This window comes from Lonchura striata, chromosome 2 (assembly GCF_046129695.1).
Source record: "Lonchura striata isolate bLonStr1 chromosome 2, bLonStr1.mat, whole genome shotgun sequence".
NCBI lineage: Eukaryota > Metazoa > Chordata > Aves > Passeriformes > Estrildidae > Lonchura > Lonchura striata.
The window spans coordinates 41024426-41039221 of NC_134604.1; the positions used below are offsets into that span (position 1 = coordinate 41024426).

Here is a 14796-nt window from a genome sequence, read left to right on the forward strand (position 1 = left end):
ACTTAATTCCTGATTATATTAAAGGAAAAGATACAAATACCTCCTTGTAGAAATATTGCTGATGTGAAGTTAAAAAGAAGGAAGCAAACATTAAAAGCTGTCATTCATAAGAAAGATATATTTTGACAAGAACATTGAGTTAAAAATAGTGTGAACCCAATGTTTATGGCATGAGTGCCGTAAAGTAGTTTTTCAAAGTAACCCTATAAACTTCACAAAGAATGATGATAAAGACCATAAAGTCAAGTCTTTATGACTTAAAAAAAAAAAAAAAAAAACCACAAAAAAGAAAGCATTTCTTTTCATTCCATCTCTACCTGTAAAAAAATTAACCAGTGAAAATCACCTCCTCACCAGTAATTCCCCACTATTGTCATAAACAGATGTTGTATGCACCAAAAAAAATTTAGCAAAAATGCTTCTGGCTTTAATGTTCACTTTGAAAATATTGAGAAATGGAGCCTCATAAGTTATTCATAAGATCAGAATTAATGCAGTCACTATTCCTGGCTTCTGATTAAATGCTGTCTTGTAACCTAGTAACACTGGCAATAATGACCAGATAATAATTTTCTGCGAATTGAGTCAATGAAGGGAAGCTTTGATATGTCAAGTTGCAACATTACTTGCCCAACAGAAATATGTCTGGAAACCCAGTCACAGTTGTGAACACAATTGTCTTCTGTGTTTTTATGAGATAGTGCATCCAGACAAAGTCCATTTCTAATGAGAGATTCATTCTCTCTCTTCCACTGTGATAGTTAATACAGAGGGAGATGGTGATGAAGGAACAGAAATTTTCAATCTTAGAATAATAAAAAAAGGAATTGTAAGTGAGGGGTTTTGTTCAACCGGTCCTCACTGACAGTAGTGGACAGAATTCACTGAATATGACGTTGAGCTGTAGATCCTCTGATAGACTTCCATATATTATACAGGACTACAAAAGTGTATAAAGTTGTGTCACTCATCACTAGTATCTTATCTTGCTAGAGGCTTCAATATAAGAAACAAGCAAAAGACACTGAGAAAAATATCATATTAGTATTGCCAGTTTAAGATCAGAGTTGCGTAAGAATCCCCAGCAAATTCCAGAATTAATCCAAAATCTTTATTCTCCTGAAGCTAAACCACAAAAAGGTCAGTTTTTGAAATTAGCCAGAAACTACCTGGGATAGGAAAAAAAAAATAAACACAAAGAAAAGTTAGTAAAGAAAAATGCAAACACACACGTGTGCACACACACACACACACATATTTGTAGACCACAGAGGTTCAGAAATCATAAACCATTGAAATGGAATCACTGAAGCAGAGAAAAATCTCAGAGAATAGATGTTATACAATAATTACTCAGATTATGCGTAAATTAAAAAGAGTCCTACTTGTGGAAGGCAAAGGGGGGAAAAGGCAATGAAAGGAAAGCACAGAAGGCCAGAAAAGTATTAAATTTTATAGAAGAAGTTGCCATTGCCACAGGGGGAAAAGGAAAAAAAAAAAAAGGAAAAAAAAAGAAGAAGAATAAAGGAAGGATTAGAATCAGCCTGAATCCTGAGGACAGCCATTAGGGAGAGGCAAAAGAGTGGGAACCCGCTAGATAGATGTGTGGATGGATGCGAGGCGGCCGAGGAGGGGCCGTCAGGAGGCTGCTGTGGCGGCGCGGCGCCGGCAGCCTTGCCCCGGGCTGCGCGGGGCGGGGGCCGCGGGGAGGGCGCGGGGCGCTCCGCGGGGCCGGGGCGAGGCGGGGCGCTGCCGGCTGCCGGGCGGGGATGCGGATAAACGCGGGTGGATGATGGGGAAGGGAAAAGCGAGAGCAGCGGCTACCGGAGCCGCGGCGTGCTGGGTGCCGGCCGCGTGCTGGCTGCCCCGGGTGTGCCTCCAGCCGGAGCAGCCGCGGTGTAAAGAAGGAGAGGGTGCGGTGCGGCGCGGTGCGGCGCGGCGCGGTGCGGTGCGGTGCGGGTAGCAGCCGCGGCTCCCGGGCTCCCGGCTCCGGCTGCAGAGCGAGGGGGCAGGGAGGGTCATAACAGCTGGAGAGGAATAAAATGCATTAAAAAATAAAAAATCTTAAAAAAACAATCCACCTGGAAGGAGGATGGGGAAGGGGATGAGAAGGAGAGAGGAGAGGATGGGGTCAGAAAGTGGTGGATGGAAGAGGCTGGTGTCTTGGTTAGAGGAGCAGGAGATCAGAAGACAGCTCTCGCCAACTTGCCCTCTTGTCTTCACGCTCCGGGGCAGAGGAGTGAAGAGGAGAATCGGGAGGAAGGTGGAGAGGAGGAGGAGGAGAGCGGGAGGAGGGGGGTCCTTGCGCGCTTAGGGGTAGGGGCGAGCGGCGATGTGAGATGGCACTCACATAAACACACATCCATATCATCCATACATCCGCACGCGTCCAGGCAGGGGCGGGCAGAGCCTCCGCCGCCCCCCGGGAGCAGCCGGGGGAGGCGCCTCGGTCCCCCCGCCGGGAGGGGGCACGGCGGGGCCGGGAGGGGCTCGCGGGAGCTGCCGGCGCGGATGCCTTCACCTGGGGCTTTCCATCACTGAGCGAGCCGAGGAGAAGAGGCGGTCGGGTCTGGAGAACTACCTCTGGATGGTTTAAAAAAAAAGAGAGAGGAAAAAAAAAAAGGGAAAAAACCCAACTCTGCAATCCTCTGCTCCCCCAGGCTCAGCACCATAAGGGACTACTATATTTGAGGCTGTCAAGAGGATGGGAGAGAGAGACTGAGTCAGGGCGAGAGAGACGGTGCCACAGCATCGGTAAGTGTCTTTGCCGTTCCCCCAGCTAGGCACTGATTTCACTGGTTAGACTTTGGAGTGTGTGCAGATTATTTGTTGTAATATCTATCGCAGCATCTCTGTGAGCAGTCTACTGTGAAGCCAGCAATGGTGAGAGATCCCATTTTTGGGCTGCAGGTTTATGTGTTTTGCTTTTTTGTTTTGAATCTTATGTTGAAATTGTCATAATTGAGCAGAAAAGTTGAAGTAGAAATTACTGCGATCTGCTATATGCTTCCTGTCATTTAACTGGGGAGTAAACTACTGCAGTGAATGAGTTGTGAAGAAAGATGTACACATCTTTTAGTACAAATACATACTCTAGAGAAGGAATGCCTATTCAAATGTGCTAATTTTTTTATATTTGGGAGAGCTACCATGCTAATGCTTGAGGGTGAATCAGGAAATAACCCAGCGAATTGAGTTAATAGTGATGCACTAAAAGTTGTGTTGTTTGGGAGTTTTGAATGATACTTGGCTGTGGGATAAACAGTTATCTCTGGAATTAGAAAAGTGCAGTGCCAGGACTCTTCTCCTTTGCTGACAGGCAGAGGAGATGGAATTACATAAAGATGCACCGATTTTTTGTCTCTGATGTGAGGACAGTTAATAAGGCTAAGTGGAATGTCTGTGAACTGGCTAGAAGATGAACTGAGAGTTATTGTGACATAGAGCATGAAACTATATTTTTAAGTTTTTAAGTTAGAAAAGAAAATCCATGACTGCATATGTACTTCTTCAGATGTTTAGTTGCATGTCTATTAAGCTCAGAAATTCAGTGTAACAGAAGTTAGACAAGATAGTGTAATGTGAGTACATAGGACATAATTTTTCTCTGTGTTGCAATATTTCAGAAATGTAGCTTAAAGTTTTTTCAAAGTTGTTTAAATTTTTTTTTGTTTAAAAAGTAGTACTTCCTAGGAATGACACAATTTTAGTTGTTTTTGGTTTTTTAAATGAAGGAACTGGTGCCAACTTTTTTTTTTGTTTGTTTGTTTTGTTTTTGTTTTTTGGGGTTTTTTGGTTGTTTTTTTTTTTTTTTTTTTTTTTTTTTGTGGAGTTCCAGCATTCCCCTAGACTTCAGTGATCTGTTGATGAGACCTTGAAGTTTGAAACTACAAATAAATTATACACTCACTATTAGCCAAAAGCTATGGGAGGGGGGGGGGGAGGATTCTTGATAATTAAAATTTGAATGATATTTTCCAGTTAATAAAAGTGCCTTTAATTCTTGCTGAGTTATAGTACCACTCCTTCAGAAGTACTTTATGACAATCAATAGTACAAGATCAGTTTACTCAGATTAATATTATTACATGAGTTATTAAAAGAATTAGCAATAACTGAACCATTACTTAAAAAAGCTCAAGTAGAGATCAAAAGCTCTAGTAGAATTTCTAAAAATATATTTAATAAATTTACTTCAGTTACTATAGCATTTACCTACACATTTCAAGTAAAACAAAACAAAAAAAACAAAAACAAAAAAACACCAAACACCAAAACAAACCCCAAACCCTAACCTCCTCCCTGAAACCCCTTGTCTATCTTGTTATGAGGGAAAACACAAACTCTTGTTTAGCAGTTTGAAGTATGCTGAAAGGAAGACAGAAAACTAAGATGTGAACTATTGTAACTGAGGAATGTTTTATGTACAGTGGCCTTCAGTAGAGATACACTGTTGATATACTATGGGAATAGTTAAAAGATGTGCTTAAGAAGACAAAGTTTCAGAAGACAACAAATATATTAAGGAGTGTGAAGTGTTAAGCACTCTTGATAACAGCTAAGTAGTTTTATAAGTGGACTATTGAACATGCAGTACTTCTGTTTCATACACTTACAAAGCAAATGTCTAAGCAAAGGAAGTCAGAACTCTCAGAGCATGACAGGAAAGTGTGAAGATAGCTAGGGATATAAAAAGTATAGGTTTTAGGGTTTATGGTCAATATGAAGCTGAAGGTCATATTTTGAATTCTAGGTTAAAATATCGGGAGAAGGCATCTTAATTTCATTTGATAACGAGGGCTAAGAATGTACTAAGAATGAAAATAGAAAATAAAAACATCTCACTGGCTGATTTCTATTTGAGAATTTGAAAGAAAGCAGCTTTGAAAACAGGTCTTGAGGAAAAATAACATAGTAGCTAAGATAAAGGTGTGATTAAGAGCTCTGCTGTTAGAAAATAATAAAGGGCAACTTTAAGAAAAGCATATCTTGGAGGACTGCTAGCACAGATTCAATACAGGAAGGTCGTGACTGGCAAATTTGCTTGAGTCCCCTGAATAAGTTGCTGACATGGTGAACTATTGGGGAATCAGTGATATGATTTATGGGAGTTTCAGAAAATATCCAGTTCTGTGCTCCACAAAATATTGATTTGGAGAGTAAATTTTTGAAGGAGTGCTGGAATGAATTCAAACCTAACTTAGGCATAGGGACCAGAGGGTGTCAGTAAAGGTAAAGAGCTCTGTATGGAAAGAGGAGGTTAAAAGTATGATGCTTTAAGTGACAGTCTGAGATCCAGGTTTCTTTCCTGCTTGTTGCAAATCAGGTATGTTCAAAAAGGCTTAATCTGATTTGCTAGAAATACAGAAAAATCTGTTCCACTGAACAGATTCAACAGTCTGGATGTTTTCTGATTAGATTATTGATAGAAACATTTATTTTAAAAATTAATGCAAATCTTTACAAAAGACATCTTAGAAATCTGTATGTTAAGAATAAATGTACCAAGGTATTGAGACATGTGAGGTGATTGGTCCAGTGGCATTGAAAAAACAATAGTCCTGACTGATTTTGTCTTTCTGCTTGTAGCCTGCAACACAGATTTTAGTTCCTACAAATGTAATGAAAAATTTGCCACTGTTGGTCTGCTCCCTCCTTATGCTCCTGCTAAAGCTTCTGCATTGTACTTTCTCTCATTTTCAGAACAACCTCAATCATTTGAACAATTTCTTGTTCTCTAAAATGCTAAATAAAATCCACCACAGTTTATACTGCATTCTTAATTCCCTGAGAATCAATGTGAAATAGACATTTGGTTGCTAATACTATATTGGTAGGTGGTTCACAGTATATTTTCTTCCTTCTGTACATGGCTTCTCTGATGCTTTTTCTCAGGGTCTGTTACACCCTGGATTACTAAGTTTTAAGCATTTTACAAGGGAAAAGTTCTCTTTCTGGAAGTGATGGAGTCCCTACAGATTCTTATCTCCTGAGTGATTTTGATCAATAACACTCTATTAGGGGATGGGTTTGCAGATTATGTAATTGTTAAAACTTTATAAGATAAATACGTTCTTATCTTGCTTAAAGATTTCAAAGCCTCATAATGTGTATGTATGTATGTTTAGATGTGTTCACACACACACACACACACACACATATATTGAAGAGCAATGATTCTGTGTCTTTGCAAGCTGGAATAACAGCAACAGTAACATTTTCTAGTTAGTGGAAGGAAATGTAATCTGTTTATTTTTATAATTAATTTCTTGGCTGATTTATGAAAATATCCCTAAGTGTGTGAGCCATAAGAAAATTTGATCTTTGCTCATGTGTTGGTATCTAAAAGAAAGTTCAGAATTTCTCACTATATTTCATAAAGGCAACAAATAAATTCTAAGGTGTTGCAAGTGGATATGTAATAAGGGAAATATTATGTCAGATTCTGTATGTTGTGAATGTAATAAAGCATTAGAATTTCTATCCATGCTACAGCTGATGTTCTTGATTACAGCATGCTCATTCTGTGTAGTCATCCACTCAGACTAGCTCCCAAGCTTACAGAGCCATGAGGTTATGTCAGAATGATGCATGCTGTCATGTACTAGTTACACCACCATAGCTCACCTCTTTACATCTCCTTTAGGACCAAACTTACACGTCAGTCTTGGGAAAAATTGATAACTCTTCTCCATTCCCATACCTAGAAATAGAAAATACATCAAACCCATTCCATCCATCAGAAAGCTCTTTTGGGAATTTCCTTTTTCAGCATGCTCTTAAAGGTTTTCTTGTAAATGGTGTTAAAACATGATGCTGTCTTTGGAGAACCTTCAGCTGCTGAAACTAAAAGCAGACAAACTTTGTAGGTAGTTCACTGCAGTTTCTGAGGGGGGTAACATTTGACAACTTTTCACTCAACATACAGAGACTTTGGCTTCAGCCTCCTTGGGAGTGAAAATTGTTCCGTTTTTAATAGTTAAAGAGTTACTATATATTTATTGGGACTCCTAGCCTTCAAATAATTTTGATCAAGGCTAAATATATGACCTTGTAATTGATGTAGGCATAGTATCAGACCAGTCTTTTGGGTGTCTTCCCTTACCAAATAGTATCACTTTGCAAGAATTCACAAATCCCATTTTATTTTTGTTTGGTTTATAGTCTTCATTGAGTACATGATAGACATTGCCCAGTGGCTGTGACATTCCTACTATAGGTAGCAACCACCCTGCTATGCATTCAACCAGGAGTAGTGGCCACACAGATGGGCAAATGAAGAAGATTTTTTGGTCATAATAACAGAAGAAACTGATCTAAAAGCATAACGTCCTTATAATAATATTTTGGGAAGATATTCAGGCACTAAACTTGAGAAGTTGTAATTCTTTCTCAGCCATGAAGAGACATATTCAGAAGATATGTTTGCTCCAATATTCTCCCCACAAATGTGCCCTCAAAACTAAATGGTAAATGGGAAGAATATTAACAGAAATTTATGTATGGGAAAGGTGATTAATTATTAACTGTTTAAGAACACATATATCATATGTTCTGAAAGAAGACTTGTTGTCCCCTTTAGCTTACTCCACAGACTTCCATATGCCATTTATTCTTGATTATTCTCAGGTTTCTGCATATACTTGATGTGTAATAAACAAAACCACACCAAAATGAGTCATCGAAGTCACAGTATATGCTTTACTTCTTCACAGGTGGTTCTCACAGAGAACATTTTCCAAAAGTTAAGTATTACAGACACCCAAGAAATTACTCTGGAAAGGCTGGAACACTTGGGTGATATGAAGTGTCTGACAAAGTCATTCAACTTCATTGATGTAATCATGATAATTATTTATCTTTACTTTTATTCTTGTGATAGCTTGGATGGGGGGCAAGCTATACAGAATGGAGGAAACTGAAAATACTAACAACTTCAAGAACCATTCCTATATAGGATTTTTAGTATGCCTAGAACAAAAATGCAAAGTTCTGGGCATAGAGATGAATTAAAATTCCATTAATTTTGTTTATCCTATGCTTACTAATTTCTTTCCTATAAGTATTAATTGCCTGAAATACTGTACTACAGCCCTCTTTGTGGACCAAAGTAATGGTATTTAACTTTGTATGTATAGTGGCACTTTAAAAACCAAACCCCCCACCTGTACCTACTGTATAGGTTGCTAAAGTTCAACAATTGTATATAAATTTTATATTTTTCTTTTTTACTTTAGCTTATAGGTACATCTTTTCTCATATATTTTAAGAAATGCAGATGCCACTTTAAAATGCAGTTGCCTCAACCATCTAATTTTCATCACGAGTCTATACTAAATAATATTTAGATTAGAACTCTGATTGCCCTAGATATTTTTTATTAGCAAGGTTCTTTATTCCATTATAAACCTTACTATCATCGTGACAAGTAGGCATGATAATCATAAATCAAGATTGTGTTGCACTGAGGGCTGTAAACAAAAAATGGTCCCTGAATCACAGAACGTATGGCTTTACTTAGACTTCCTTTTTTTTTGATGTTATGTCTGACCTTTGAAGAGCTTATAGCTAAGGGAAGACATCTGTGTTTCACAACCATGCTACCATGAACATGTACAGATGTCTTCAAGATCACCTCCCACCCGAGAAAAAAAGCCCAAGATGCTATCTGCAACACTATGACATGTGTAATAATCACACATAAATGCTACAAAATATCTTGACTATTTTTCTGAAGACTGTAGCAACAGTCCACAATTGCTTCTGAAATGTATACTATTTAGATCCTTTTCTAAATTAAATTACTCTTCAGGTTACCAAAACCTCATGCAGATTAAAACTTATTAAAAACAAGGACTTTCACATGACACTCTTTTAAAAGATAAGTTCTCTCAATTAAGATTTTTTATTTGCTTTTTCATTCCAAAAGTAATTAATTAAATAAAATAAATAATTTACTCACTCTTGTACCATGACCTTATTCTTTATTTGGCTTTTGACTTTTGCACATCTGAGGTGATACAAGGTCTTGATTTTTCAGACTCATGATGTGTAAGATGCTAAAAATGTTCTTACTCCCCTTTAACATATGCAGCGTCATGTATTGTTGCTGCTTACATAAAACTCAGCTCAGGGAATCTGGGAATAAAGCCATGACTTCTCTGGTGTCATAAAGTCTCTCTGATGTGTGTGTGCACAGCTTTTCAACTCAAAACCAACTGTGTAGTATTTCCTCTTTTTGGACTTTAGAAGATATTCCTTGGACATTGAAACAGCTTCAGACCGAGGAAGACTTTCTGTTACATGCTTGTGAAGAGGCATAATTGAAAAATGTATTCCAGATCAGATAACCAGGGAGAATAATTTATTAAGAGGGCCATTGGAATATAAAGATAATTTAGCAAAACATGATATATAGCTGAAATGTCTGCAGTTTTGTTTTCCCCCTTGCATATCACAACTGACTGATTACTAAGATCTAAGTACTTATTTGTCTTATCAATCACTTTGTGCCTGAGTCGTTCACTGATGGGCATAATCCTCTGTTTGTGACTTCAGAAGGCATCTCTGGAGGAAATTTGAATGTCATCAGCAACGAATTGAGATATTACTGAAAGCATCAGGTAGGAGGAAGATGTTAGCACAAGGGCCATATTAATCAACAAGTGGAAGAAAATAAGCAGCATCAAAGCAAAACAATTCAGTTGAATTTGGATTAAATTCTTGCATTATTTTCTAGAAAGTAGAAGCAAGACAGACTGATTGGTTCAAATAATGCGAATTCCCAAAATTCTTCCCTAGAAAATAAATGCAGGTTGAGAAAATTGGGAAGCATTAAGTGTATAGGAACACTAAAGAGTCTACACTTGAAAGGTCATTACTTAATGTCTGTTATCTCTGTAAGTTTTCATTAAGTATCCATAAATTACTATCAAGATTCTTTCTCTGTCAATCTTTGCAAAATAGTTCCTTTGAAGCAGCACAACTTTAATTGTAAAGGAATTTGCCAAGGATTTCTTTCAAAGCTTACAAAAATATGTTGAAATTATAAACAATATGTGCATGATTATATAGGATTATAGGATTTGTGAATGAGAATAATGTGTGAGAGAAAGAAAATTTATCATAGTTTTTTGTTATTTTGTTTCAACAGAAAATGATTAGTAGTTTCATATGCCACATTCTGCATCAAATAAAAGTTGGCATATGAGAAAATACAGTCAGTTGAACACTCCTGATGTTTATTGAAGATAATGTCTATATCAAAAATGGCATGCTAGTTTCATATATTATCTAAGATTTTAAAAAAAAAGCAGGCTTTTTTTCTGAGGATTGGTTTAAAGTCAAAACAGTGTGGGTTATGAGAAACTTCTCTAAAATGTGTAATGGACTCACTTGCTCTTTGAAACCTACAGTAGAGTAACTGAGAAGCTCAGGGGATCCCAAGTTTATCTAAAAACTACCTGTAGGTGGTATAATAAGATCTAGAATATTTTGCAGTGGAAAAAAACAGACTATAAATAGCTATATGTAAGGCAGTGATTTAGGACATTTTTTATTATTTCTGGGTTTTATATAGAATTGTAATGATATAACAGCAAAGCAAATACAAAGGTTTACCTTCTATTGAGACTTTCTTTGAATTGGCTGAGAAAAACTTCATCTGTTAACTTGAAAATAAAAATTAAACAGAACAAAATCAACTTCCAGCATCAAGCACACTAAACACAGAGTTGTTTTACTTTATAATATAGGCCAGATTTTAAGGCAACTAAGAGATATAGGAATTCTTTTCATTTTTTTAGAAGACAGACACTTTATCAGATTATGAACAAAGGTCCTATTGTAGGAGATTTTTATTACTTTCTACTAAATTTTCTGTTATTAATTACTGTGTATAAAGATATTCTTGGATTTGTATATTGAGTTATAATTATTACTTCTTAGTGTAGTCTGTTTTATTGTCATTTTCCTTTTATTTCCTCATCACCTGAGGTTTTCCCACATGTTGGCTGGCATGAAATTAGTTTTTTCATTTGTATGCTTGGTTTGCCTTTTCTGTAATTTGTATTTTATTGCTAATGTCAGACAAAGAAGGAGATGAAGGAAGTATTGAGAACACAATCCTTCATCAGTTCCTATTGCCATTTATAAAGGCAGTAAATAAATGTATTCTGTTATTGCAGTAAAGTCAGAGTCCTTGTGCCTTGAGATGCATTAAAGAGACTCTCTAGCACTCCAAGAACTGCCAAATTAGATGATGCCAAGGGAAAAGAAAGAAAAAAGGAATAAGAAAAAAGCACTTTCACATAAAATTCACACTGCATTTAACAAGCATAAGAGAAAAACACTTATCCAAAGCTGAAAGTACAGGTCACTAGAGCTTGAGTTTAAGAGCAAGGCTTTTCACTGAGTGGCTGCAAACACAGGCCAGGGAATGCAGAAACTGTGAGAACTATGCAGTGATGGATCCCCTTTTCTCTGCTTGGTGCTGAGTGAGGGGAAGAAGGGGGAAGTCCACATAAATTATTCACCTTTTGTGTCACAGACTTGCACCTGCAAATGGATAATCCCTCTATCAGTGTTGTGGAGGGTCACACAGCACACACACAAAATGCTGTTCTAAGTTATTGAGGTTTTTTGATATACTGGGTAAAAGCTCTCACCTGAGCACCACTGAGAATCAGGTATTGTGCCTATCAGCCTGTCAAGTTATATTTCTCCAAAAAATACTATAGTTACCTGTATGAAATGTTTGGGGCATAGAGTAAATTTTTAATATTTCTTCTCACTCAAAGCATGCATTTAAAGAGTGTCTTTTTGAATATAATGAAAGCAAGCAGATAAAATCTATTGGCCACTAGCAGCTGCTGATTGCTGTTTTCATTAACAATTTGTGCATCTCTCTGATGCCTCTTCTAGATCTCTTACATCATTGCCTCAATAGGGTCAGATCCTCACATTTTGCCTTGTAATTGTCATCAGGCTTTTGTGGCTAGTCTTTACTCAGAAGGACTCAAAACTATCAAGAGACAAATTCTCTGCTGACATAAGCAAGTTCAGCAATGCTAAATTTGGTGGAATCCTGACTGCTCATCTTAAGACCGCTTCCCCACCCTGAATTTTCCTGCAATCCTCTACCAAGACTGCTCTATGAAGCATATTTTGCCACTGGCAGTGACTTAGGAATTCTAGGTTGGATTTAAAATCCAACCAAATATATTCTGGCTATGCTAGTGACAAGCAGAGCTGCACAAAAATTACCCATATTTGTTCTGTAAGTGTCCATCTGCAGCAATGATGATTTTCTGCCTAAATATTTTATTCTTCTGTGAATGTGCAAAAATATTATTTTTTCCCCTCCTGCCGGTTCTGCTGACAAGCAGAACTTTTTCATACAGCTCTATAATTAGGCTCCAGAGTCCTGTGGAGACACACAGCAGAGTGGTAGGCTTTATATTCTGCAACACTCAAAAGTTGCAGTTCACAGACCTGTGTGCTCCCACCTCTTTGCAAGCTATAACTAGACTCTTCCATTCCCTTTGGATCGGTACCCCCATGTCTAACAAAAATGAGAATTTTCAGTGTTTCTAGCCCTAAACTGCAATTCAACACTCAACCACTGTGTGAAACTTTTGACAGAAAGGAATGGAGTTTCGGGTCATCATGGAAAATACCAGCTGATGGATCTTGTATTACTTCAAGTAGTGCAATAAAACTATAAAATTTATATAAAAACGTATAACTCTAATTGTATTTTTACACAATTCTTTACAGCACGAATGTGAATTTTTGTTGTGGCTTTTGTCACATTACAGTATTCCTAATCACAAAACCCAATGATGGTGTTCCTATAGCAAAATATAGCTGTAAAGAAATAGGTCACTAGTAGAAGTTGTATGTGGAACATTATATATTGCTATCGTATGGCCTTTGGGACACCTTCCATTTTCCTTTAAGAAAGCCTTCAAGCCATTTAGTGTTCAAACACGATACTTTAGAGAACATGAATATTTCCTACTTCAAGCCAAAGATAGCCACAAACACCAGTAAATTGGTAACATTACTTTTACCTCCTAAAAATGATTAACATCGGAGATTTCACAATTAATAATCTTCTCTCCAAACCATTTAGAAATATGAACTGATATGATTTTCTTAGCTTTGTATTGATGCAGTTTGGAGAAAAAGGTTTTCACATTACAGCTAATGTGAGTTGTTGCTTAATCTTAGCACTGCTAACAGCAAGAAAATTTCCTGTCCTTAGCTCATTTTTACAGATCTAATTAATAATGTAAACAGTTGAGTCTGCCTGCTTGAAATAAAATAATTAGCAGAAAGCAAACAAACATTTTAGGTTTCACTTTATCAATGGTGTGGTGTCACTTTAAATATTTAATGTTTTGTTCTGAGTGACCAATCATTTCTTAAAAAGTGCCTGATTACCCTGACAATTCAAGCAAGAAAGCTGAGCTATGAGAAAAGGTAGTCTCCTGTAACTGCTTCTGACCAGCAAGGGCTACAAGAAATGATGTGTTAAAATGAATGTTGAAAATGAGGGTATGTAAAGGTAGACCTGTCAGAAAAGGAATGTTAAAAAATCAGGGAGGAGGGCAAGAGAATAGAAAAGTATGTAATGCAGCTCAGTGACTAACTGATTAGTTAGATCTTTGTTTGAGGTCTTACAGGAGACAAACGTCTCATGTACATTTAAATCTCAGGTAGTGATTTACTCCTCTGTATATTCAGGGCAATAAAATTTAAAAAAAAATATCTCTCTTAGTCAAATTTATTGGCTTTTTCTTCTAAATATTGTTGTTCTGGGGAAGAGCAGACCCAGACCCTGCCAGGAAAGCAGTCAGAGCTTATGTGTTGAGCATGCTGAAACCAGTAGTGATTGCAGCTTTGACCCAGGGAAACAAGTACACATGTTCTGAGAAACTTCGTACACAATCTTAAACTAAGCCTACACTCAACAAACCTTGACTGCATTTCTGTGAAGGAATCTTAGGTGCAGTCCTGAACAAGTACCTTGAAGAAAGGAATGCTAACTACACTTAATCTTTACTTCATGGCATGGAATAGTACTTTTGGATTATAGCCATTTTGTACTTCTATCAGAAACATTCAAAAACACATTCCTTAATCATAAAAATGTCCTTATTTTTGTAGATTATGTCTAGTAAACCCCAATATCTCTTTTTTTATCTTTCTTATTATAAAACTCACAAATATATTGAATATTTGACAAACACATAATAAAGTTTTTAAACAATCTCTTTGATTCAGTCAAATATAGTACTCTTTCAGTGGCATAAAATATGCAGAAAAATGGGTCTCCATTTGTTTTCTCCAGGAGACTAAATAGAGATGCAACCAGTGCCATGTGAGGTTAGTGAATAATATTATTTTCTGGCTGGTGTAAACCCAAAAAAGAATCTGCAAGGTTCTTACTGCCCACTTTGATAAATTAGCTCTATTACTGCAGCCCATGATGAGGCTTCTGAGCTGTAACCCACAAGAGTTTTCCCTCCAGCTCTTTTTGTTAATCATGATCATATTTAGAGACTTAACTGTTTTTTATATTTTGCACTGGATTTGCAGGATTGACAAGAAAGCCACAAAAATATTTGCTTACCTGCAGTGTCTGGTACAAAACCCACTGCACAATGTTTAATATGACTCCCTGGTGTGTTATTTGTGTAAGGTAACTTTCTAGAGAAAGATCAAGCTTTGGTTTTACTTTTCAGTAGGGCATGCTGCCTTCAACACATTAAAGACAGTGCTGCAGGTCCC

General features: G+C 37.1%; 1 protein-coding gene across 6 annotated transcripts in view; it reads left to right on the forward strand.

The window, feature by feature from the left end:
- The first annotated feature begins 1760 nt into the window (after positions 1-1760).
- Positions 1761-14796, forward strand: part of CNTN5 (contactin 5) — a 591904-nt gene continuing 578868 nt past the window's right edge. For 3 of the 6 annotated variants that reach the window (XM_077781341.1, XM_021529327.3, XM_021529322.3), the window contains exon 1: positions 2316-2754. The gene's annotated coding sequence lies outside the window, so the exon portion shown is untranslated. The other 3 variants (XM_021529320.3, XM_021529321.3, XM_021529324.3) reach the window with 3 other exon arrangements.